This window comes from Ailuropoda melanoleuca, chromosome 1, assembly GCF_002007445.2.
Source record: "Ailuropoda melanoleuca isolate Jingjing chromosome 1, ASM200744v2, whole genome shotgun sequence".
NCBI lineage: Eukaryota > Metazoa > Chordata > Mammalia > Carnivora > Ursidae > Ailuropoda > Ailuropoda melanoleuca.
Window position 1 is genome coordinate 127996253 of NC_048218.1, and position 27653 is coordinate 128023905.

At 36.8% G+C, this 27653-nt stretch overlaps 1 protein-coding gene and 1 pseudogene across 2 annotated transcripts in view; one reads left to right on the top strand and one right to left on the bottom strand.

Annotated features, from left to right (window-relative positions):
- Positions 1 to 27653, top strand: part of RELN (reelin) — a 489518-nt gene that overhangs the window by 156499 nt on the left and 305366 nt on the right. The gene's annotated exons all lie outside the window — the stretch shown is intronic.
- LOC100464273 lies at positions 18600 to 19832 on the bottom strand (annotated as a pseudogene).

Sequence of the window (27653 nt, forward strand, 5' to 3'; positions counted from 1 at the left end):
AGAAAAAGAAAAGATTAGAGTTTGTCATATTGTATGCAAATACCCTCCAGCCCAGGAAAATCAGTGCCAGCCAGCAACAAGCTACAGTAAAAGGCCCCCTTTCCCTTAAAATATGTCCCTTACCCGTCGGAAGTAGTACACGAGGTTCTCATCTTCTGAGTTACGACTTTAGTTAGGTTGCTCTTCCAACAGTTCCCATTAAATTGCCCATTGATTTCCTGGGAAGAATTAATCTGGAAATGGATTTGTTAGAAAGACTCTTCCGCAAGCATGTGGCAGAGGCAGGACTCAGAATAAGGGGTGGGGGGGGCAGACAGGTGTGTGGCCTGGGATCTACAGGAGGCTCAGAAGGGACAGATAGGGTCAGACGGTGTCACCCTGGGCCACTTGAGGGACTCCGTTTCTGAGGGCCTGGGGAGAAAGTGTGATTAGGGGGCGCTCACTAGGTGGTAACGGGTAGTGGTAACCGTAGCTTAGTGCAGGTCACTTGAACTTAAATGTTTTTTGATTTACATTGGAGAGCAAATGGCTGTGGCCGTAGCTACCTATTTTCTGCTGGTCCTGTGGATGCAGCAAGACAAACCATTTGAATAAATAGCCTCGTTCTCACTAGCTTATTCTTCACAGAAATGCTATAAGCTTATTCAAGGGCTTTATGGCAGAATCATTATATCACTTACTGGATAGCTTCATAATTTCAGACCTAAAAAAAAAAAGTTCCATTGGATTTAATAACTGATATGTGTTTCCTTCTGGATTAAAGAAGTTTAGGGAGTTGATTTAAAAAAAAAAAATTCTGTGTTGGTTTATGTCCGCCAGGGGAGATCCACAATGAATTAAATCTGCTCAATGAATTTTTGCTCTTATAAAATTGTTTTAATGCTAAACATTGCCTGTTTCAAATATTGTACCAGAGGCGTTTATTTACAATCTGGTACGCATGTAGTTTGAGCTTCTTAGCATAACTTACAGTGAATTAATGACTGGTTATTTATTGCTCACACACTCTGCAGAAGTGATTTATAGGTCTGTGCTATACACTGGCGGTTACTTTGCAATCTCTGTGCCACCTGTCTCATCAATATCGTTAAATGAATTCACAGTGACACAGCTCTGCTACTGTAGTTTTTGATATGAGGGATAACTGAACATAAATCAGGACTTATGTTTAATTCATAAGATGTACCAATCTCTCATGGAGGAGTGAGTTAGGTTAGAGGATGTCACAAATGTGTTTTACAGTACCTCTTGTGATTAAACCCAGGCCCTTCCGTATGACTTTATATACCAGGTAAAAATAATAGGTTGCTCTACACTAAACCATTTTTCAGATAAATGCAATTTATTTTTATTTAGGTATGATTGGTTTCTATTGTTGCCCCACAAGCGGGATATATTTTAGAGAGTAATACTGAGAGAGGTATAAGGAAAGAACCGTTACTTCGAGTTTGAAATCCTTGTACATTCTTTAAGTAGTTAAAGATGAATTAATATCTATAATTTATTTTTTAAATCGTTTTTAGGCATAAGGTCTTAAAAAATAGAAGAAGTGGACATTAATGCTGAGTCAAAATAGTTTTTATTTTAAACCTTAAAATTTTCTTTCAGTTAATAACTTAAAAAATGCTCAATTAACTTTGGGAGAATGGGCTTGGTTATCTTTGCTTATTAGTCCAGTCCAAGAAAGGGGAAATATGACAACTTAATATACAACAAGGAAAGTCAGTCTCTTGCTTGTTTAGAAGCAAACAATTCCACAAAATAGAATTCAAGGTATATTTATATATGGGTTTTCTAGAAAGGAAACTTTAACTGTCCTAAAGAATTTTGCTGGTATTGTTGTTACTATTGCTACAATGACTGATAATGATTCTTTGAACCAGTGTGAGCGCGGTGTAATCCATGCAGAAGATGTGAGTGTTTCTCCTGGTGAGAAGGGTAATCTGGCTCCAGCAGTGTTGCGACCAGGGCTCTGGGATAATGGTGAGATTGCCAGGTTGTCGAGCCTCGTCACCAGCCCGCTGTGTAGCCCTGTGATCGGCTCTGCTGACTGTCACAAAGAAAGAATGTGACATGTTTCTGCCAAAGAAAATAATTCTAGCATATGCAAGAAACTGACACAAATGTCTTTTCCTCCTTCCTCTGGTTCCAGTTGATTAGACCTAGCTTGAGGTCCTGATGATTTTAAGACCTACTTAGTTGGACCTTGCTTGAAAAGGAGATGGATGAGCTATTGCTTTTGAGGCCTGAGTGACAAAAGGATGAGAGGAAATGACATTACTTAGTAGTGTAATAAGTAATTGATTTCATAACACTCGGGGCAAAGGGCAGAGTACATGCATGCGTGAGAGCAGATGACACCCCAGGCATGTCAGCAGAGGGGAAAGAAAGCACACAAGCAGTGTTGGGGAATAGGGTGCCTCGGAAGGGGAAAATCACGGGAGGAGGGTGGTTGGTAACAGCAGGATAATCAAAGTAGTTCCTTTTCGTATAAATGGTGAGATTAAGAATTTACTAAAAGAAGAGCATTTCTGTAAACAGTATCAACTGGAAGGTCTGCTTCCTAGAATTTGTATCACTTAGGAATAGGTTCTACCTACACACAAGAGAAAACCTGACTTTCAGTGTCTTAAAAAAATATAAGTCTGTTTTTGCTCATCCAAGAATTCATGAATGTCGCACATCACCTGCTGTGTTTCTGCTGTTCGTCCTCACAACGGGGCTCCTCTGTTAGCTGATTCTTTCAGAATGTTCCACCGGCTCTCTATATATCGTGCTTATTTTGCCCGATCTTGGTTTTCCTATTTTAGGCATTATCTATTGAGTTTCCCGAATGGAAGGCTAGACCGTTATTTTTGTGATTTTGGTTGGACAATTTTAACACTGTATAATATTGATTACGTCATTTCCATTCACAGCTGAGTCATACATGGCACTGTTTTTTCTTTTCTTTTCTGGGCTTTTTGTTTTCCCGGGAATTAATAATTTCCTTGTTTTTTCATTTGTTTTATTTTCTAAGTATGTGTTTCTTCCCTACTTGTGTAAACTTTCTCTTCACACATTCAAACCCACTAAGTTTTCCATCTGTTTGAACCTCTTGAAGGAAATGTTCCTGGCGCCCTCTGGCCTATTGGAATCCGGACTGCCTGTTGCCCAGGCCTGCTGCGTGGCTGGTACGCTGGGATTTCCCTCTCCCTTGCTCCTGCTTTGGATCTCCAGTTTCCTTTAGTTTACATATTCCTTTTGTTTAATGTAGTCCCTGCAACCACACCCCTGTATTTGGCATTGTTGCTGCTGCTGTTTGAAAGTCAACATCCTCTGGTACCTTTCTGAGTGGAAAAAAAAGTTTTTAGACTTTATTGGTCTGAAAATGTCTTGATTAATAGGTTGACTGTGTGTAGAATTCTAAGTTGGAATTGGAAGGCCATACTCCAGTGCCTTCCAGCCTCCAGAATAGCTTGATAGGACCAAAGTCATTTATATTCTTGACACTTCCTAGGAAAACTTTTGTTCTGTATAAATTTGTAGCGTTTGTGGAATTTTGCAATGATACATATTGTTATGGTTCTGTTTTATCTGCTGTCCTAGAAACTCACTGGGATCCTCTGTCTATAAACTCATGTTCTTTAGGTCTAGGAAATTATATTGAATTATTTCACTGAGGATTTTTCCCATTCCCATCATTTTCTCTATTCTCATTCTGAAATGCCTCCATCATGACATTAGATACTCTGAATAAGACCCTCTAGTTTTCTTTTTCTTTTTGCTCCTATAGTCTCTGTCTTTTTGCTCTACCTTTTGAATGATTTCCTCAGCTTTATCTTCCAAATCCTGTATTGTCTTTCAGCTCTGTTATAACATTTCAAATTTCTAATACATTTTTTCCTTTTGGATAGTCCTTTTTTAATAGAAATATTTTAACAGCACCATTTTTTCTTTGTATCTCTGTATAATCTCTGTTTTCTTTATTTTTTTCTTGCCTATTTGTTTTGCTCTCTCTTTCTTAACAGAGAATTTCCTCAAAAGTCGCAATCTTTTTCTGTAGTATCCTGCAAAGCCACCTGGATGTCTAGTAGGGGAAGTGAGGGGGTAATGAAAGAGGGTGGTGATTGGCTTCACTGTAGGTTGATCTGATTTGATTGATTCCCTGCAAGGTCAAAGATTTTAGTATCTTTAGGTTTTTCCCTTAGGCAAGATAGAGTCTCCAAAAAGCATTTTCCAATATCCTGATGGAGGGTGGAAACCTAGTTTCCAGATTTATAGGATCCAAGAGTAGAAAGAAAGTTTGGGGTGGCTCATTCAGTCTGTAAACTTTCACTTGTTCCTTGTGTGCTGCTCTCAAAAGTGACTGGTGTCTCTGGAGAATAAACCTCCAATCTTTGGCTGTTATGAGAAAGGCCTTACTAAGCTTCACAGAATTAGGGGGAAGAGCTCTTAAGGAAAGCTTCTTAAATAGACCTCAACAAAGAGTCTCTGTTTTCTGTCTCATCGTCATCCTCACTTCAAAAGGCATCCAGTACTTGGAATTTCTAAGTCTCTCTCTCAGCCTACCCTACTGCTGGCGTAGGACTCAGTGTTTCCGTGTGTGCTGGGTTAGTTGTGACTCACCCATCTGCTTTCCAGTTTCCCAGATTTTGATCTCAATGTCATTTCTCCTGTCCTCTTGGCTCTTTGGGCTTATGCCTTTTTAAAAGACCCTTTACTGTATTTTAGTGAGGTTTCAGGAAAGAGTGGAAGTTGATATTTGCATTCATTCCACCAACTTTAAAACCTGATGACTTCTCAGTTAAACTTCTCAGTTAAACGACTTCTCAGTGAAAACTCAGCTCAGATATGGCCTCTCAGTCTCCCCATTTGAATTAGAAGTCCTTTCTTCCTCCCTCCCTCCCTCCCTCTCTCTTTCTTTTTCTTTTCTTTTTCTTTCTTTCTTTCTTTCTTTCTTTCTTTCTTTCTTTCTTTCTTTCTTTCTTTCTTTCTTTTTCTTTCTTTTTGTGCTGCTATTGAACATACGTCCTTCCATTACAATTGCCATCTCATGTGTTTCCTGTGCCATTAGTCTGTGTGGTCATTCACTTGAAAGCTGTGTGTTATTTGTCTTCTTGTCTCCAGCACTTGCATGGAGCCTGTAACATGGCAGGTGTTGAGAAATACTTGTTAAGTGAATGAATGAGCTTGGATGTTAGGATACTAAGGAGGAGATACTTTTATTGACTCCATCTATCCTGAAGAGATTATACTGACTCTTAAGGATTTGGTTGTAGTGGTACTTGATTTTTAAGGCCAAGAAAAAGATGGCATTGATTTTTGGGTTTTGTTTTTTTAAAATAGAAAATCCATTTTTCAGATTCTCCTGACAGTTACTCAGCTTGCTGTTTGTTTTTTCTCTTCTTTTAGAATGTGAGAGAGGCAACTTATATTTTATGATTGTCTGTAAGAAAGTACTTATAGGGAGCTCCATTTCCCCTCAGTACCAAGGCTAATTGCTTTAACCATGACTAAATTAAGTCTCCTCTTCCCTGTCTCCAGTACTTATAGTTAGAGCAGTTAGCTAGCACTTACCTCAGATGTTAAGAAAATGTTTGGTTTTTTTCTCTATTTTTGAATACATATTATAGTACTGTGACCTTCTCATCTGGAAAATTAAGCTTGATTTTACTTAAATTTCTCTAAAAATACACAATATATATTCCTTATTAATAAGTAGGACTTTTTTTTTTAAGATGGGTAAAAACTCCCTGAAGGTATAGAACCTTGGTTCCTCCTTACTTAGCAACTCAAAATCTACATTTTCTCTTCCGTATATTTTCTTTACTTAGCTAAAAATAATAATGTTTTTTAAACCATAGTGGGTCAGTGTTCACTCCCATGGAATACCTGATAAGAAAGGCTGTTGGGAGGGCACGTATTGCATGGTGCACTGGGTATTATACACAACTAATGAATCATCGAATTTTACATCAAAAACCAGGGATGTACTGTATGGTGAGTAACATAATATAATAAAAATATTATTATGAAAAAAAAAAGGCTGTTGGGAAAGCATTCCATTGTCCTTTTTAGACCCTCCTTGCTCTCCCTGTGACCATATGCCACATGTCCCGTAAGTATAAACCAATCATTTTGGCTTATTCTTTTTTTTTTAAGATTTTATTTATTTATTCATTTGACAGAGATAGAGACAGCCAGCGAGAGAGGGAACACAAGCAGGGGGAGTGGGAGAGGAAGAAGCAGGCTTCTAGTGGAGGAGCCTGATGTGGGGCTCGATCCCATAACGTCGTGATCACANCAGGGGGAGTGGGAGAGGAAGAAGCAGGCTCCTAGTGGAGGAGCCTGATGTGGGGCTCGATCCCATAACGTCGTGATCACGCCCTGGAGCCGAAGGCAGACGCCTAACCACTGTGCCACCCAGGCGCCCCAGCTTATTCTTTTTTTTTAAAGTGGGTATGTAACCAGTGAAAGCACCTCTTGATAAGTTAAAAGAGCCTGTGGTCTAGGAAAGTGTCAACAACCTCACACCCCCCAAGATCAAACCATCATCAGACCATTGGCTAATAGAAGACTAAAATCTTCTCTTAGACTAAAATCTGAATAAATGGAAGTTGACTGGAGTATTCAGGAGGATTTGGGACTTTTATAGTTTTACAGATCTGAGAGTTGGCAACACCAGACTTTCGTGTGCTTTCATAGGTATACACGCCCCTCAATTGCACTCATGTGCCCCGCACATTCAGGAATCTAAAGTTGGTTTAAAAAGCATTGGCTCTTGAGATTAGATTTTAATTCTCTCTGTGCATTGAGCCTTCTACCTCTCACAAAACACTTGCGCATCTGTTGTCTTAATTGATACTCACCCAGCCTTGAGATAGACAGGCCAGCTATTGTGTCCCTTTTACAGATGAAGAATCTGGTGCTTAGACAGGTTATATGACCTGCCCGGGTTCATCCACCTAGACTATTAGTGGCAAAACTGAGAGTAGAGTCCAGTTTTCTTTTTTGTAGATTTTGAATTGTTTCTTGACACTGAGGTATTATTTTACTCAACCTGAAGGAATATAGGTATGAGATACCTCGGTAGCACTTTTAAATTCTTTCACGGGAGGCAAGTCCCTGCCAGACCTCTTGACCAGCAGTGTTGCTCATCTTGATCATCCATGATCACTCCCCCAAATTAAAAATATCTTGGCTGGATGTGATGTTTAATAAAAGAACGAGAAGAACATACATCATGAAATACACCCTGCACTGCCTAAGTTGGGCAGGCTGTTTCCTGACTAATTTTTGTAACTAATATTTAAGACTTAGGAGTTTCATTTGTTAGCAAGAAATAACCTATTATTATAGTCTACATCATTTCTTAGTGATATCATGTATTAGTTCATTAGATCTGTCTAAAAGATTTGCTTCTTATTCCTTATGAATAATTTGTGGATGCCCAGACATTGCAGAAATCAGGCTTGGTATTACTATGCATTATTTATGACCATATTCTTTAAACATATTCTAACCTGGAAATTGTGTGTAGGTCTCACATTTACATAGCTAATATATGCATTGTCGCTGCCACACAGTGAGAAATGCTTACCTGACAGTCTGTGACCTGCATAGTGTAACAGACATTACTCCTAATTTGTCAGAGATTTAGAGCGTAAATTACGGGTTTCTTTTCAGACTACTATCTACTGTCATCCTGTTTGAAATAGAAAAGATGTCCAGCAACTTCAGATGAAATTTGAGATTTCTCCTCATTAATATTTTGGCTTTGTTATCAATCATGATTCGTTACATTAGATATAACTTAGAATAATTCTCATATGTCCTTGAAATAACCTTTCTCTTCAAACAGAATCAACTTTTATGAAATTGTCAATAAGCAAATACAAGTCTCAAAGATAAAGATATGAACACTTTAAAAATATTCCAACAGTAGGAATTTTTTTCCCCTACAAGAAGGGGAAATAAATGGGTGTGATAGATTCTGTCTCCCTCAGCGGGAGTGAAGGTGAAGCTAATTATATGATGGAGGTCTCCTTTCCGATTATACATCATTTGAAGATCTTAAACACAGAACTCAAAGATTCTCAGTGGTTTTCATAGCCTTGAGATATTTTTGGGCGCAACTTCCACCCTTAGAAAAGCTTCCACCTTTAAAATAGCTAACGAACCCCAATTTCTTAAGCATTTCCTGTAACTGCATCTGTTGCTAGGAGAGGAGCAGAAGAAAAAAATGACAGCATCCTAAGATCTATAACCTTGCCAATTTCTGTTGTTCTGGAAACGTAAGAGCCAAGGTTGTCACCAAGTCTCATAATGATCTTCACCCATTATAATTTGCAGAAGTGCCTGGAAAATCCTGTATTTCTCTAAGTTCCTCCTAGCCTTGGAAGCTAGATATCGAACTGCAACCTCTAAGAAATTTGATAACATGGTTTGGGCATCTATCCCCCATAGAACATAACATAAAGCCTCATACTTTCTAGAAGGTACCAAAGAGTATTTGTTGAATCAGCCATTGGAGCGGTAGGCAGTCATAGTGTTAGTCTCAAAAGTTTTCCATTATCCTCCCTCCAGTCAGCTGTCTTATTATCTAATCCTGTGTTAATCGTGTGATTCCCAACCTCTATGAATTTATTATATAAGGAAAGAATGCTAAGTAAATTAAAGACACCTAGCCTATGAAGAAGCATTAAGTGAAGGCAATTAATTAAACAAGTAAAGAGTGACGATGTGTTTGAAAGCACTGGATGTATTAGAGTGTTTTAATCATTATCATTGTGAGTACATTAGTGTGAACAAAAGATAAATGCCTTAATGAGATGGCAGGTGAAAGGCAGCAAATGGGAATGTGTTTATAAAGTGTGAGCTTGAGAAGGAACAAAGATACGGATTATTTTTAGCATTGCCATCATAAAACTAGAAAGGGTTTTAGGGAAAAGGGAGCTTATTTTTGACCCATGAGAGAGATTTAAAACTTTGTCTTTTATGTATCTGTGTGAATGATTGCATTTTGGCCAAATTTAAATGCACTTGGAAACAGGTCCTGGAAATGTTCATCCTACATATTAATTGGAAATATGAAAATAATGCATTATAGGATTATTATATATTATCTAGTTAAAAATACTGTTCATTTATGTCATTTTTAAAAATGCTAGGGGCATCTGGGTGGCTCATCCAGTTAACTGTCTGCCTTTGGCTCAGGTCATGCTCTCAGGGTCCTGGGATCGAGCCCCACATCGGGCTGCCTGCTCAGCGGGGAGTTGGCTGCTCCCTCTCCCTCTGCCTCTCCCCCCTGCTCCTTCTCCCCCCCCCAAATAAATAAATAAAAAATCTTTTTAAAAAATAAAAAATGCTAGCATTTTAAAAATAGTTTTCTATTGTGACTGCAGTTATTTCCAAGGCTTTGTTTTTGTTTTAATAAAACAACGTTGGAGGAGTTCTTGTATCTTTACTTTATACGAAAGGTACACTTTTAAAATCCCTGTTTGGATATTTCAGTTGTTGTTGCATACCTATCCCTGAAGTCAATCCGAGTCTATAAATGGAACCAGCGCTCTGATTTCATAAGGAGTCTTGTAATTATATTGGTACTTAGAAGCCTTGTTTATTTTCCTAGGGATTTAATGCACAGTGCTAATATTATCCTTTGCTACTAAACAGAATGCTTTTCAAAATTTCACATTTGGGTATCTTGAATTTATGTGACTTTTATAGCATGCCTGTATTTAAATTAATTTAAACTCTCATGAACCTTGGTCAGACTAAATTCAATGTATGAAAATCCAAATTAAAAAAAAGACCAATTAAAGGGTTGGCATTTGTTTTATGATAGTAATTCTTTTTTTTTTATAAAAGCTTTTTATTTATTTATTTTTTATTTTTTTAAGTAATCTCTACATCCAACATGGGGCTCAAACTCACAACCCTGAGATCAAGAGTTGCATGCTCTACCGACTGAGCCAGCCAGGCGCCTATAGTAGTTATCCTTTAACTAGCAATTTCTCTTTGTACAGTTCATATTTGAATGCCCTCATATACCTTTCAGAAATATATGCATAGAATCATGCAAAGTAAATATCAATTTCAGTTTATTTGATCGTGTCTTAATTAGATTTTGTTACTGAAAGTGGTAATTTTTAGCACTTGATCATTTTTGTTTCTTTTTTCCCCTCTAAAAAGTTTTTCAAGAACCTGTTGCTAAATTTCGAATATAGTAACTCGTTTACTTTTTTCCTTCTGAATTTGTGAAAGTTACTGATCTCTCCTGTTGCTCTTACCTTTGTTTTCTTACTTAAATTTCATGAACAAACAACTTTTCCTTCTATCTAAACAGTGAACTGACCAAGAGCCTCTCTGAGGAAGGCATTTAAGATGAGACCTCAGGGTTGACTATACGTTGGTCTGTGGAAGAAAATTCCCTTAAAGGTAATTGCACAGCACATGCAAATGTCCTGTGGTAGGAAATGGTTAGGTGGTCAGAGGAACTGAAAGCAGGCCTCATACTGTAAGTGTAATAGGTGATGAAGGAATACAGATGGAGCTGCATGTACTCCAGAAGCACTGGTCCTCTCCCCACAGAGGCACAGCTTGTGGAACAATATAAGCTTGCCATTGTTCTAAATATGATTGCTTCTGTTTTAACCAGATCTACACATACAAAAATGCATATTATTGATAGACAATGCAGGATTTGAAACTAGGACTATTACTTGCTGTATGATTCCCCATGAGTTTCCTACTCAAGTGTCAAAAGACCTGGAAGTCCAAAGTATTTGAATCTCTAAATCAGTTACCTAAGGTAGGTAATTCTGACACTGTTTTAGTTTATTATTACTAGTAAGGTTATAACCTCATGGATGTTCTTATTGCTCTTGTAAAGTGCAACTCTGTTACTAGGCGTGGTGGTCAGCAGCAGTCCCCAACTTGTGAAAAGCAAGTAGAGAGGAGGTGATGGGTCTGACACCAATGCTCACAAACTTGAGCCTACAGCAGAGAATGGCTAGAGGCTCTGGCCAAGGCAGGAGACACTTCAGGCCAAGGAAGACTGATGTTGGAATTTCCCTTACTTGGAGCCCAGTGACAAATCCGGGCAGCCAACACAGTCAACCTAGAGAAAGGGTGGTTTGTATCTAGAACTCCAGCTGTGGCTAACTATAGTGTAAACTTCTTGAGGACATAAAACATCTTTTGTTCACTACTTTATGCTTATCCTGAGTGCCTCGAATAGTGCTTGGCCTTGTAACCAGGAGGTCTTGTTAGCAGGTGCCTAGGTATAAGTCTGAAGTCCACTGAAACAATGTGGAAGGGAGAAAAGAAGAGCCTTAGGGACGTTCATGTGAGAAAAGGATCCCAGGTTGGCCTGGCAGTAAAGAAGATATAGAACCAACACAGGTTCTCAAGAATCATGGCTGACCCCCGAGATCCTCCATCAGATGAAGCAGGTAAATTCTAAACTTCCCTGGATGGCAGGACTGATACAATGTCCTTTGTCCTTCCTGACTCTAGGATTGGTTTAAGAACAAAGATAAGATTGACCTTATGGGTGTCAGGGATGACTAATATGTCAAGCACATAGTCACGGAGATGATCTCATTCAAGCCCCTTATCAAAAATAGCTAGGTCCTGTTGTTGCCCCTGTTTTACAGATGAGTGAACTGAGGCTTGGGGAGGTTATTTGATTCGACTAAGATCAGGACTATTAAGTGACAGCTAAGATTTGAACCCAAGTTTAACTACAAAGTCCGTGCTCTTTATCACAATACTTTGCCTCTTCTAAAAATACATCTTTGCTTTCAAGTAGCTATCAGAACAAGACTGTCGCCACTAAAGGCATCACAAAGAGGTATATCCCCTAGCAGAGTTGGTTCAGTGTCAGTGAGTAGTGCTGTCCAGGGCTGGGCATCGGAGATGTCTGCACACAGAATTCCCAGGAGTCAGGTGCTGGAGAGGCTGAGGAAGCAAGATGGCGGCTGACCAAGGGCACGGATCACAGAGCATGTAGAATCCACACACAAAGATTTTAATCCGTGACTTATTACCATAATTAATGATTTGTTGTTTTCTCTCAGATGAAAATTAGTTTGTCAGATGTAGTAATTGAGGAAGCTAATTACACGTAGCTGCACAGGGCCTGCCCCAGGCAAAATTGCATGTCTTCTGGCTTTGATTTGTTACCTCCTATCTTGGCAGCATTTCCTTCCCTTCACAATTCCTTTATATTCCCTCACATGCCCAGGATTTTTATGCTGCCCTTATCTTTTCCTTCCAGAAGAAGATTGATGTAATAAATGAGTTCATAATAGGGTTGGTTGGTAATTTAATAAATTACACTGCCTGGAAATTTTTGTGTTTATAAAAGGAATCTTACTAAATGTAATGTAGTGCCCTGGATTGGATACTTGTGGGGTGGGGGGAGGACATCATCAGAAAAACTGGTAAAATCTGAACGTTAATTCTTTAGTATTAACAAATGTACCGTGGTTATGTGAGGAGTTACCATTAGAGGAAGTTGAGTGAAGGGTATATGGAAACTCTCTTGTACTGTCTTGGCAACTTCTCCGTAAATCTAAAATCATCAGCAAATAACACTTTTGAAGCAGCAAAAGGGCTCGTTAAGAGAGATGAATTACTATTCAAAGGAATAAATCTCTAAGAATTTTAGGCACGTAGGTCCTACCCTATAGGTATGTGAGCATGGCCTTATAGCTGTGTACCCACTCACTCGTATAGACCTTCACCTTATTTAACCACTGAATATTTCTGTTTTGTAAATTTCGGATGCTGTGATCTGTTTTGTAAATTTGGGGTGCTATGAATTATATGCAGAGTAAGAAGATTGTATTTCTTCTACTCACTGCTGTTGCTGAAAGACAAAAACCAAGCTGAGAGTTAAAGTTGTCAAACAGGAAGCACATAGACATTTTTACTTCTTCAGGGAAGCATGATTGATTCCAGAAATCTGAATTAGGCAAACATTAATTGATGTGCTGGGAGATGAGTAATTTAGAAAAACCAAGGTCACTGAAGTGCCACTGTTTTAAAAAATCAGAAGGAAAACAAATTCACTTGGGCTTTCAAATACTTACATAGGGTTTTGTTCTTTATCTAATGGCAACATGGGAATCAGTAGTCTTTATATGACCTAATTTAAAGGAATAAGTACTTGAATACGTACTCTCAGTTCAGGGTTCCGAAAGAATTTACTGTGTATAACCCCAGGGACATTAAAATTAGATAAAGAGTTTAAAAACATGATTTCCCTCTTGGAAAAGGTAGACCGACTAGTTGGCACTGTGTCAGATGAGAGACAATGGAAGCTTGTTCTATTATTTATACAAATTGACTGGTTTGGCAGTTGCTACAGCAATGAGCCATAATGAACTACAAAAAAATGAAAATGTGATTTCTTTAGCATTGAACAAAAATGGAATATTCACAGGAAGGCAAAGAATGACATTATAAGTGCCAAGGTGTGTCAAAATGGTCTTTCTTTTTGCTACTTTATCCCAAATGTAATGCAAATAGTGTGTATTTACTGGGGCAAAAATTGTAATCCTGGGCCATCATTTCTGTACTATTAGTCAGGGGGCTGTGCCTTGTAATTCCAAAGGAATTTTAAAATATTCATTTTCCATGACTTTTTACTTTCAGCTACACTGTCTCTGCCTTTGTTTGCAATAAAGGCTTTCTTTTAGCTAAGTTTCTGAAATTAGATGATTTGTTCATGTCTTCCCAGCAAAGGGTAGAAAGAAAAATCATGAAGCAAGTAATTCAACTCTAAAATACCTAATTTTCTGATTAATTGGCTTAATCTTCTTTGTTCTGTTAGGGAATCCCTGGTATGCTCTTTTTGAACTTTGATGTTTATACCTTATATTTTCATTCACTCCCACTTATCCATACTGGGTTTTCTCTAACAATATCATGTTAAATTCCAAGAAAGGCCTTCTAAAGAAAAATACAAGACACTTCAATTTCCCCAACCCTAAGGGCTGTGTTAGTCAAAGAGTAAACTCACAGAAAATGTGAATCAGACAAAACAACTTTCCTAAAACTGAGTCTTAGCTTGAGCCAGCAAGGGCCATTTATACAGACATCTACTGCAGAATGTGTGTGTGTCAGATCTTATTTTTCTCTTTTGCCTGGAGCAATGCAGGAAGCCAGTTATGACTGTGCTGTAGAAATTGACTTCAATAGAAAATGCTACTTGGCGTTAGGAGATATTATATATAATTATGCTCCTAGACCTGAGCCAAATTTGAAATATTTTTCATCATATAAATGTCAAAATGAACGATATTCAATGTGGTAAACAGAAGGTTTAGTGTAAATATTGTAATTTTGATATGGGGCTAAGTTCTTACAAAACTATACACCAGAGATTCTCAACCAGGGGCAATTTTACCTCTGCTCCCAGGGCACATTTGACAATGTCTGGAGACATTTCTTGTTGTCATACCTGGCATCTAGAGGTTAGAGACCAGGGATGCGGCTAAACATTCTGATGCACAGGACATCCACCTATTGTAAAGAATTATCCATCTCAAATGTCCTGGTGCTGAGGTTGAGAAATGCTGCCTGCACACCAGTTTGTGAGTGACTGTACCAGAGACAACTCTGAAAATGTACCATTTCATCCAGCATCCCTTTAGGTTAATGGGAATCCTACTTCACTGAAAAATTACTCTGACTGTTGTTGTTGTGAGTTAAATATACATATGTTTCTCATCTACCAAAGACAGTGAAAATTCAAGGGGAAATGAGGGGCAATCCCTTGCCAGAGTCTGTGGGATAAATTTTAATTCTTTCTAAAGAGTCTTTAGCTGGAGAAAGAAGGAATAAAGTAACTTATTGATGATGGTGTTTGTTACGGGAGTAGATTAAGTTACAAAGAGGGATGGTGAAGACTCAGGGAAGAACGTATAACTACGTATCTGCTCAGACCAGTAGTTTTTTAAGTCTGGCTACAAGTAGAATCATGTGTACCCAAGCCCTGGACCAAGATTCTGAAGTAATTGATTGGGGTTAGCGCCTGGCATGCTGTATATTTTTATGTTTCCAGTTTCTAGGTGGATTGATTTCTAGTCAAGATGGCTTAGAATCAACCTTTTAAATACCCTTAAAATAAAAATATTATCTGTCTAGCAAGATGTTCACTTGTCCTACCTGTTATCAGGCCACTCCATTCTTACCTCCCATCGCCTTTTAGTTCCCTGAAGATGGGACTGCCTTGGCAGTGAGTTACATAGGCTTCACAGGAGCCACTGTTTTACCAAGCTAGTCAGTGGTTCTTCTTGCACATGTTAGTATCCCAAGATCAGACTCGCTAGTGACAGAACTGATGATATCACCAGAAATCCCACCTGGACCCTCTGTCTAGCACCACGGGCAGCACTGGAATTTACTTGAAACACTAAGGAGATTCAGTCTAAATATGGTTCTGTATTGAGTGAAAGGAGTGTAGTTCTATGTGAGGAGGCACAGAAAAAGTCAGCCTTTATCCAGGTAACATGCTAAGCATTCATTCTGCTTCCTTCAATACTGTAATTCATCTTAAAAAAAGAAGAAGAAAGAAAGGTACACATCACTGATTTTGAACATACTTGTAAGAGTTGTAGTTTTGCCTGCACAGGGCCAAAGGACGTTGCTATAAATATGCTAGATAATTTAAGGGGACTTTCAATTAATCATTACATCAATAATTTAATGTGTTTTCTTTCATCTAAATGTGTCCTGAGGCAGGTAAGAGAAGCACTACTTATACGTTGCAAAAGAAAGATTATTCACTCCCTGGGCTCAGAGTTGCATATAATATGCAGAAATTGAACTTTGGTTTAATTGAAATTTGGTTGCAGTTTGAGGCTTTATAGTTTCCTTGGGCCACCTACTACAATTCTTCTTAATGAAGCATTGAAGGATGGCAGCATTAAAGAAATACTAAATTAGCTCTTTCTCTGTATGTTTCGAGCAACAAAGCACTTCTTTCTGTCCATTATAGCATCATTTGAAAGAAGACAGAGATAACCCCCAAACATTCCTGACCATCCTTAATAATGATTGTATATCTATATACTATTAGCTTATCTACAGCCTTCTAGAATATATTTCAATTTTATTTTTTAATAGCAGCTTCATTGAGGTATAATTCACATGTCATATGAATTCACCCCTTTAAAGTATACAATTTAAGTGTTTTTTAGTATAATTCAGGGTTGTACAATCATCCTCAAAAATTTCAGAACATTTTCATCACCCCCAAAGGACACCTTGCACACATGAGCAATTAGTCCCCATTTCCCCATCCTCTGACAGCCACCCATCAACTTCCTATCTCTATGGATTTGCCTATTCTGGACGTGTCAAATGGAATCATACAACATGTAGCCTCTTAATGGCTGACTTTTTAAAGTTAGCTTGTTTTCAAGGTTCATCCTTGAAAGGTCCACATGAGTAGCGTGAACAGTACTTCATCCCTATTTATGGCTGAATGATACTCCCATGTATGGATGTACCATGTTTTAATTTAGGCATCAATCGTCTGATGGATGTTTGGGGCTGTTTCCACTTTGGCCTATTACGAATAATGCTCTTAGGACCATTTGTATACATTTCGTGTATGTGTGTGAACTTTTGTTTTAAAATCTCTTGGGTTTACATTTAGAAATGGAGTCGTTAGGTCATTCAGTAACTCGATGTTGAACATTTTGAGGAATTGCCTGATTTTCCAAACTGGCTACAGCCTTTTACATCTCACCAGGAATATCTGAGTTTTCAGTTTCTCCACATCTTCATCAACACTTATTATTTCTATCTTTTTGTTTTAGCCTCCTGGTATAAGTCTAGTAATATCTCACTGTGAGTTTTATTTGTATTTCCCAAATAAGGGATGATGTCGAGCATCTTTCCATGTGCTTATCTGCTATTCATATGTCTTCTCTGGATAAATGTTTATTCAAATCCTTTGTCCATTTTTAAATTGGGTTATTTATCTTTTATTGTTTTGATTTTTATATATGAGATATATATGTATATATGTACATACAAACATATATACATATACACATACTGGATGCAAGTCTCTTATCAGATACACGATTTGCAAATATTTTCTCCCATTCTATGGGTTTTTACTTTATTGATAGTATCCTTTGTTTCACAAAAATTTTAATATTTTAAAGTCTAGTTTATTTTTCTTTTTTTGCTTGTGTTTTTCATGTTGTGTTTAAGAAAGCATTGCCAAACACAAGGTCATGAAGATTTACCTCTTATCTTTTAAGAGTTTTATAATTTTAGTTATTACATTTTGGTCTGTGTTCCATGTCAAATTAATTTTTGTATTTGGTGTGAAGTAGGGGTCCAACTTCATTCTTTTTTGTTTTTATGCTTTGTAATTAGTATATTAAGGAGACACTTATACATTTCAAGAATTTCTTAATTCTGATATCCAGATTTTAAGCTTGTGAACATGACTTTTAAACATACAGTTAAAGCTATTCATCATAATTTGTTATCCTACCAACATTAAATTCTAGTTACTTCAGAGCATAAATAAAATGGAAGTAAGCCTATAACATACCTAAAAAATACCTTTCCATCTCATACATACAAATTACTTCTCCATGTCTCTTCACTCTAAGTTACCCTGCTTCCAAAGTCACTACCCTGAAGCTTATTGTGGTCCAAACAGAAGGGAAAAAAAAAAAAGGTAAGCGGGATACACACACACACACATTAAAAAGAAAAAGATAGGGACACCTGGGTGGCTCAGTCAGTTAAGCATCTGCCTTCGGCTCAGGTCATGATTCCAGGGTCCTGGGATGGTGCCCCACATCAGGCTCCCTGCTCAGTGGGGGAGCTCCTCCTGCTTGTGCTCTCTCTCTCTCTCTCCCTGTCAAATAAATAAATAGTCTTTAAAAAAAAAAAAGAAAAGAGAAAACACAGCAGAAGGGAATGCAGTTCTACAAGTGCAAGCCCTCAAGCAGCAGCATATCATGCTAAACGTCTTCAGAAAGGTATCCTATCACTGTTACCACAGGCCAGTCCATCTCCAAGTAAAAGGTGAGGCAAGAGAATGACTGCAGAGGCATCACAATGAATCCCACTTAATATAACTGCAGACCAGCACTTCTGTACAAATTAAGTTCGTCATCTACTGCCAGTTAAATACAAGTTTTAACTTCATAGCTCAACAATTAAGAGTCGTAGGGGCACCTGGCTGGCCCAGTCAGTGGAGGGTGTGACTCAGGGTCATGGGTTCAAGCCCCATGCTGGGTGTAGAGCTTACTTAAATAACAAACAAACAATTAAGGGTCATACACTGAAGTCAATACGTAACACCTAGCATTTCAGTCTAAGCTGTTTCATGTACCTAGAGCTGAAATCAGTGACAGGGCTTGGCCTAACAAATGCTAGGGGAGATTTTTTTTAAAGTAGTTTTTACAAGTATTAATCTTACTTTGCACACTAAAGTCATGATACATAGAGGGCAAAGTCAGAGCTTTCCTATTTGAGTTTATTCTTCATTTAACTTTTAGAACACTACTGTAGTTGAATATTAAATCAAAAACAATAGCAGGTAGTGAGCTATGATTATGGTCCTTCCCTCATTCACTGCCACATATGAAATGCCAGCAGTGTTATTCACTGGCCCCATTGAGAGGTCTGACGCTGAACCCCACCCCCTGGATGATGTTCATCATCGTCAGATGCTTCTTCACTGTAATGGCGCCATCTTTCCCAATTTGGATCAAAGTCCACCAGCTCTACCTCGTCCATTTCATCAGTCTCTTCTACTTCCTCCCTCTAAGGGAGAAGTTCTTCCAGCAAAGAGAGTTTATCACGAGAGAGACAGCCATTCCCAGGAAAGTTTACCTTAAATTTGATGATTAGGCCACTCTTTTCACATGGTCTACGATAAATTGACATGACTTCATTAACACATACTTGATATCCCCATGCTTGACCATCTGACATGGATGAGAGGTGATGAGGATGGTTCTGTTGTCAAGAGTAGATGTTGGCTTTTGAAAGCCATACAGTGCTTCCACCAGCTGTATGTCCATACACATGAAAAGGTCTTCTCCTCACCAAGTAAAAACAGCATGGTCCTTCTGATCTAGAACAATGATAATATCTCCGGGAGCCAGTCCTGGTTGTTGGTCTCCTTCACTATGGAATGTTATCTTCTGGCCATCTTTCTGTCTTCGTCAATATGAACTTCTAGAATCTTCTTCTCTCCAACTATCTTCCTTCCATTGCAGCTTTTACATCTATCTTTAGGACTGATTCGTTCCCCATGGCTCTGGAACCCCATTCACACAGAGTTTGCAGAACCGTTCCAGGTCCTCTCTGATGAATTCTTATTTGCATTCCAGTACCTTGGCAATTGGTACAACATTCTACCCCTCCTTCCTTACCACCTTGGCCTTCACATTTGTCATGAATCACATTCTTTTGCAGAGCTAGTTTTCTTGTTGCACCATTATATAAGTCTCCTAAGCTTACTGAGAACTGATGCACAACCTTTTTACCTCTCCTTTCTCTCTGCAACCTTCCTCCTTCTCCAAAAATACCAGAGATGTCCATCAGGGAGCCAAAGCCACCCCGAGCTCTACCTTCTTTAATTGCTTGTTCTCCTCCTTTGTCATATGATTCCCTTTTCTTTGTATCACAGAGTACTTCATAAGCTTGAAAAATCTGTTTAAACTCTCCTTCATTTGGATTCTTAGCAGGGTGGTACTTCAAGTCCAGTCTCCTGTAAGCCTTTCCACTTCTTCCTGGGGACCGTTGGGTTTGACCCCCCACAACGTCATATAGTAAGTGGTTTCTTTCACCATTTTCTACAGCCAGTGAGCAGCCAAGGCCAGTGTGGAGAGCAGGAAGAGGCACACTGCTGGGCACAGCCCACGCAGCCGCTGCTCCTCTTCTCACCGAGTATTGTGGGAATTACCCCCATCTTCATTCTTTTACATGTCAGAGCACCATTTGTTGAAAAGACCTCTTTCCTCATTGAATTGTCCTGGCTCCTTTGTCAAAAAGTAATTGACCACATGTGAAAGCCTGTTTTTGGACTCTCAGTTCTGTTCCACGGATCTGTTTGTTCTGTCAATATCACAGTCTTGATTACTGTAAGTTTATAGTTATTCTAAGTTTATATCAAGAAGTACAAATCCTCCAACTTTGTTATTCATTATCAAGATCATTTTGACTTCCTTACCTCCTTTCATTTCTGTTTGAATTTTATGATCAGATTGTGCATTTCTAGGAAATGCTTAAGACTTTGATAAGTACTGTGTTGAATCTGTAGGTCTATTTTGATATTATTGACATCTTAACAATATTAAGTTTTTGACTTATGAACATGAGATTTCTTTCCACTTATTTAGACTTCTTTTAGTTTCTTCAACAGTGTTTTGTATTTTGCCATGTACAATTCTTGCTCTTATTTGGCTAACTTTATGCCTAAAAACCTTATTCTTTTTGATGCTATTGTGAATGGAATTGTTTTCTTAATTTTATTTCCACCTTATTCATTGATAGTGTATAGAAAAACAACTTATTTTTGTATATTGGTCTTTTATTCTGTAACCTTGCTGGATTTGTTAATTAGCTCTAATAATTTTCTTGTAGATTCTTTAATATTTTCTGTACACAAGATTATGTCATTATGCCATTATTGTGTCAAATAGAGATTTTTTTACTTCTTCCTTTTCAATATGGATGCCTTGTATTTCTTTTTCTTGACTGATATCCCTGGCTAGAACCTCCAACGTTGAATAAAAGTGGCATTCTTGTTTTGTTCATAATATTAGAAGGAAAATTTTCATTTTCTCCAATAAGTATGCTTTTAGTTGTCAGTTTTTTGTAGATGGCATTTATCAGTTTGAAGTTGTTCCTTATATTCCTAGTTTGTTGAGGGGCTTTGTTTTTATTATGAAATGATATTAGAAGCTGTCAAATGATCTTACTGCATCTAATGATATAATCGTGTGTGTTTTTTTCCACCCTGTATTCTATTAACATGGTATATTACATTGATTGATTTTTGTATGTTGAACCAACCTTACATTTCTGGGTTAAATCCTGCTTGGTTATAGTAAATAATCTTTTTAATATGTTGGTGGATTCCAATCTGCTAATATTTTGCTGATAGGTTTTGAGTCTATATTCATTAAGTGGTATTTGTATAGTTTTTGTTTCTGTGATGTATTTGCCTAGCTTTGGTATGCTGGCCTCCTAGAAAGTGTTGGAAAATGTTCTCTGCCTCATCTATATTTTAGAAGCATTTGTGAAGAATTGGTGTTAATTCTTCTTTAAATATTTTATAGAATTCACCATTGAAGCCATCTGGACCTGAGATTTTCTTTGTGGCAAGTTGTTTTTTTACTAATTCAATCTGTTTGCTTGTTATAGGTCTATTCAGGTTTTCAATTCTTATCGAATCAGTTTTAGTACTTTATATCTTTCTAGAAATTTGTCTATTTCGTCTTGGTTATCTAGTTTGTGGGTATTAACTATTCATAGTATTTCTTTAAAATCCTTCTTATTTCTGCAAAATTAATATAGTAGATGTCCCCTATTTCATTCCTGATTTTGGTAAATTGATTTTTTCTTTTCCTTTCTTTCTTCCTTTCTTCCTTCCTTCCTTCCTTCCTTTTAGTCTAGCAAATGATTTGTCAATTTTGTTGTTCTTTTCAGTGAACCAACTTTTGGCTTCATTGATTTTNTCTATTATTTTTCTGTTCTCTTTTTTATTCGTATCTTCCTTAATCTTTATTATGTCCTTCCTTCTTTTTCCTTTGATATTCATTTCTTTTTTTTAAATTTTTTTTTATTTTATTTTTTTTAAAGATTTTATTTATTTATTTATTCGACAGAGATAGAGACAGCCAGCTAGAGAGGGAACANTTGTTCTTTTCAGTGAACCAACTTTTGGCTTCATTGATTTTCTCTATTATTTTTCTGTTCTCTTTTTTATTCGTATCTTCCTTAATCTTTATTATGTCCTTCCTTCTTTTTCCTTTGATATTCATTTCTTTTTAAATTAAATTCTGTTTTTGAAAAAAATGTTTTAAATATCATATAATAAGAGGCTCCTGGGTGGCTTGGTCGATTAAGCATCTGCCTTCGGCTCAGGGTCATAATCTCAGGGTCCTGGGATTGAGCCCCACATCAGGCTCCCTGATCAGCAGGGAGTCTGCTTCTCCTTCTGCCTCTGCCCCTCCCCCCCACTCATGCTTTCTCTCTCTCAAATAAAGTATTTGAAAATAAATTAAAAAATAAATATTATATAATAAGAAAAGGCTCATAATAAAAAAGAAGGCTTCCCTCTCTGCTCCTTCCAGAAACACTCCCAGAGTAAGCTATTGTCATCATTTTAGCCACTGCTTCTGCTATCATTATCCATATTTTTTAATAATATATTAAACCAAGTCTTCATATTGTGGTAGAAGAAGATATACTTCTATTATGCCATTAACCTCTGACACACAACTTCATCCCCATATCCTCTTAATATAAATATATCACATTTTTAAATAAAATCAGTCATCAGTGTTTCAATCAATGATATAAATATTTCAATCAATGATATAAATATCAATGATATAAATATATAAATATTATTCACTGCAGAACCAAATGGTGTACTGTGATTTCTTCCTTCTTGAACAACTTTTCACTTTTAATTGTTTCTTCTCTTTCTTAATTTACTGTTATTTTTCCTAGGGCACTTTCTCAATTGCTTCCTGAGAGAGTATAGCTGGGAAGTGCAATGTTTGATTCCTTACATTTGATGATAGATTGGCTAGAAATAGAATTCCAGATTAAAAATAATACTCTCTGAAAATTTTGAAAGCTTTCCGTACTATAATTGAGAACATGAAAATGATGCAATTTTATTCTTATTTTGAAAGTGTATTTTCTTTACCTGGGAGCTTTTAGGATCTTCTCTTCATGCTTGTTGGTTTTCAATTTCTTGATAATGCGTATAATGCAAAGGAAGTGGGTGACAGTCCAGCCCTTCATACCAGAGGTGTTCTCTCCATCTTCCCGTTTTTAGCCCCCCCATATTATACCTCATATCTTAATTTCAGATTCTCTTTCAGTATTTTTATTTATTTATTTATTTATTTATTATTTTTTAAAAATATTTATTTATTTGAGAGGGAGAACTAGAAAGGAGGGGGGGGGAGAGGGGCAGGGAATCCTAAGCAGACTCCACACTGAAGTCAGAGCCCAAAGCAGGACTTGATCCCATGATCCCAAGATCATGATCTGAGCCAAAACCAAGAGTTGGTGGACTGCACCACCCAGGCACCCTTGTTTCACTATTGTCAGACAAGAAGGCTCAGAATTATTATATATTCCTAAAATTCGTTACACTTTACCCACATAAATGCTCAGCTGATAAGTATGTCTTCTCAAATTGCCATAGGAATTATTGCCTAAAATTATCTGAGTCAGTGGATGTTTAACAAGTAGAAATAAGCATAATCTACAGATTTTGAAAGTTTCACTGTGCATTTTCACTTCATGAGTATAATTTAATTATGGCTAATATAAGCACTGTTTATTTCTATTAAAGTCAGAAATCATAAAAAAAAAATTATTCCCAATTCCCTGACTACCCTATCCATATAATTGAGTTTATTGTGGAAAGTTTTTAGTGTAGAAATTTATTGAAGCCTTTCACATCAATGGAAATGTGTAGATAATTCAGGAAATAACTGTGATATATATTGAAAACATAATATAGGAAAGATTCTATAATAAAGTTGATAAAAAATTATTCAATAAAATATGTAAGGAAATTTTTTTAATAAATGAGAAAAATAAATTTAAATCTCCACTGACTGTCCATATGCCAAAATAAATTCCAGATGAATAGAAAAAAATCCCAGGAGAAAATGCATGTACATATCTATTAACTGAGTTTAAAAAAGGGGCAAGAGCTTCCAAGCATGGAAAATTGGAAAAAATCAGAAGGGAACTGATTGAAAGATTTGAGTACATGAAAATTTAAATTTTTTTAATAAAAAACATAAATATAGTAAAGGACTAATTATAAACTGCATAGAAAATATTGGTAAGAAATATATAGTAAAGAGTTAATAGCCTTCGCATTTAAATAGTTCTTGTGAATTGGTTAGAAAAACTTTAAAACCCATAACAAAATGGGCAAGGACATGAATAGTTAATTCCCAAAACTGAAAAATGTAACCAACAAACATCCAAATTATCCTACTACTAATAATCAGTGGGATGGAAATTAAAAGTAACATGACACTTTTAGAATGAAAACTGTAGACTAATAATGCTCAGTGCCACCAGGAGTATTGTGGGATGGGTGTTCTCTGGTACACTGGTGGACAAATCTACCTTTCTTTATATGCCGTTTGGAATTATGGCCTTCATGTTTATGCCCTGAATTTCCTTATCCCAGTCCTAGAAATCCATCTTAAAATATAAGATATACACAAAACGTCTACCTCAGAGAAACAGAGTGGCCTGGTAATTACCACAGGTCGACGGGTAGAGGAAATGAGGAAATATAGACCAAAGGAAACAAACTTCTAGTTATAAAATAAACCAGTTCTGAAGATCTAATGTACAGCATAGTAATGACAGCTAACAAAACTGTATCATATACTTGAATGTTGCCAAGAGAGTAGATCTTAAATGTTCTCACCATAAAAAAGAAATGGTAATTATATGACAGAATGGAGGTGTTAGCTAATGCTATCATGGTAATCATTTTGCAATGTATAAATGTTTCAAATCAACATGTTGTACACCTTAAATTTATGCAGTGTTATGTGTCAGTTATATCTCAGTAAAGCTGGGAAAAAATTAAAGAAATGGTCAGAGATTTATATACTTCATTATTTAAAATATTTAAAAAATAGAAACAAATACAATTCCAACAGCAGTATAATAGTTTAAAGAAACTATGCTGTAGTTATACACTGGAACATTATTTACCTTTTTACAATCTTGTTCTAAAAATATTTAATGATGTAGGAACTATTTATAATAAATATTGAATATAAAGGAATAGAAACCTGCTTTGTAGGTGAGTTTCTTTTTGTTTAAAGATTTTATTTATTTATTTGGGAGCGAGCATATGCAGGGGGAAGAACAGAGGCAGAGGGACAAGCAGTTTCCCTGCTGAGCAAGGAGCCTGACGTGGTACTTGATCCCAGGACCCTGAGATCTTGACCTGAGCCCAGAGCAGATGCTTAACAGACGAAGACACCCAGGCACCCCTAGGCAAATAATTTTCTAGAAACTTTATATTCATGAATTAATTTAAAAAGCTAGAATATAGTTTGCTAAAGTGTTAATAATGATTATCTCTCCTGGATATGAATATGAGTAATTTTATTTTCACACTAATCCTTTTGTATATTTTTAAATTCTCATAATACATTATTTCTGTAACAGAAAAAATAATTAAAAACTTGTTTTCTCCAAAGTAACCCTTGTATATACTTCTGCAGATTGTTTTACAAGAATATACTAATACTGTCCTAATTTTTTATGATTAATTAACTAGGTTAGATATCCTGTCCTTTATTAGAGCTTTCATCAGCTTTGTCACAGTCATAAAACATTTTAGAGTTTGTAGTCTTATTTTTTGAGGGTAAGGGGGTGAATTTTCATCCTAAATATTTTGAGATTTTTTTTTTTAGTATAGTTGGCACACACAGTTACATTAGTTTCAGGTGTACAGCTTAGTGATTTGACAAGTTTATACATTATGCTATGTTCACCAGAAGTAGAGATACCATCTGTCCCATTACATCACTATTACAATATCACTGACTATATTCCATATGTTCTGCTTTTTATTCATGTGACTTACTCATTCCATAACCAGAGTCCCGTATTTCCCTTTCCCCCTCACCCATTTTGCCCAATTCCTCACTGGCAACCATCAGTTTGTTCTCTGTATTTATAGTTCTGATTCTGTTTTTTGTTTGTTTATTCATTTTTTTTTAGATTCCATTTATGAGTGGAATTGTATGGTATTTGTCTTTCTTAGTCTGACTTATTTCACTTAACATAAAACCCTCTAAGTCTATCCATGCTGTTGCAAATGACATAATCTCATTCTTTATGGCTGTATAATATTCCATTGTATACATATACCGCATTTTCCTTATCCATTCATCTATTGATGGACACCTAGGTTGCTTCCATGTCTTAGCTATTGTAAATAATGCTGCCATAAACATAAGGGTGCATATTATCTTTTTGAGTTAGTATTTCTATTTTCCCTGGGTAAATACCCAATAGTGGAATTATTGGACATGGTATTTCTATTTTTAATTTTTTGAGGAACCTCCAAACTGTTTTCCACAGTGGCTACACTAATTCACATTCCCACCAACAAGGCACAAGGGTTCCTTTTCCTCCACATCCTCACCAATACTTGTTTCTTGTCTTCTCGATTTTAGCCATTCTAACAGGTGTGAGGTAAAATCTCATTGTGATTTTGATTTGCATTTCCCTGATGATGAGTGATGTTGAGCATCTTTTCATGTGTCTGTTGACCATTGGTCTTCTTTGGAAAAGTATCTATTCAGGTCCTTTGCCCATTTTTATTTTTTATTTTTATTTTTTTTAAAGATTTTATTTATTTACTTGACAGAGAGAGAGACAGCCACCAAGAGAGGAAACACAAGCAGGAGGAGTGGGAGAGGAAAAAGCAGGCTCCCAGCAGAGCAGAGAGCCTGATACAGGGCTCTATCCCAGGATCCTGGGATCACACCCTGAGCGGAAGGCAGATGCTTAACGCCTGAGCCACCTAGGCGCCCCTGCCCATTTTTAAATGAGATTATTTGTTTGGTATTCAGTTGTATCAGTTCTTTATATTTTTGGATAGTAACCCCTTATTGGATATATCATTTGCAAGTATCTTCTCAAAAAGACAAGGTTGTCTTTTTGTTTTCTTGATGATTTCCTTTGCTATGCAAAAGCTTTTTATTTTGATATGTCCCAGTAGTTTGTTTTTGCTTTTGTTTTCCTTACCTTAGGAAACATATCTAGAAAAATATCGCTATGGCTGATGTCAGAGACATTACTGTCTGTGTTCTCTTCTAGGATTTTTATGGTTTCAGGGCTCGTGTTTAGGTCTTTAATCCATTTTGATTATTTTTGTGTATGGTGTTAGAAAGTAGTCCAGCTTCATTCCTTTGTATGTAACTATCTGTCCAGTTTTTCCAGAACCGTTTATTGAAAAGACTGTCTTTTCCTCATTGTGTATTCTTGCCTTCTTTGACATAGATTAGTGTATGTGCTGCCAAAGCAAGCACTCTTTTGCCATAGATTAATTGACCTGTAAATGTGGGTTATTTTGGGGTCTCTATTCTGTTCCATTGATCTATGTGTCTGTTTTTGTGCTAGTACCATATTGTTTTGATTGCTACAGCTTTGTAGTTTATCTTGAAATCTGGGATTGTGATACCTTCAGTTTTGTTCTTCTTTTTCAAGATTGCTTTGGCTGTTTGGGCTCTTTGGTGGTTCCATACAAATTTTAGTATTATTTGATCTAGTTTTGTGAAAAATGCTGTTGGTATTTTTTGTTGTTGTTGTTGTTATTGTTGTTTTTATTTGAGAGGGAGAGCATGAGAGGGGAGGAGAGTGAGGCAGGC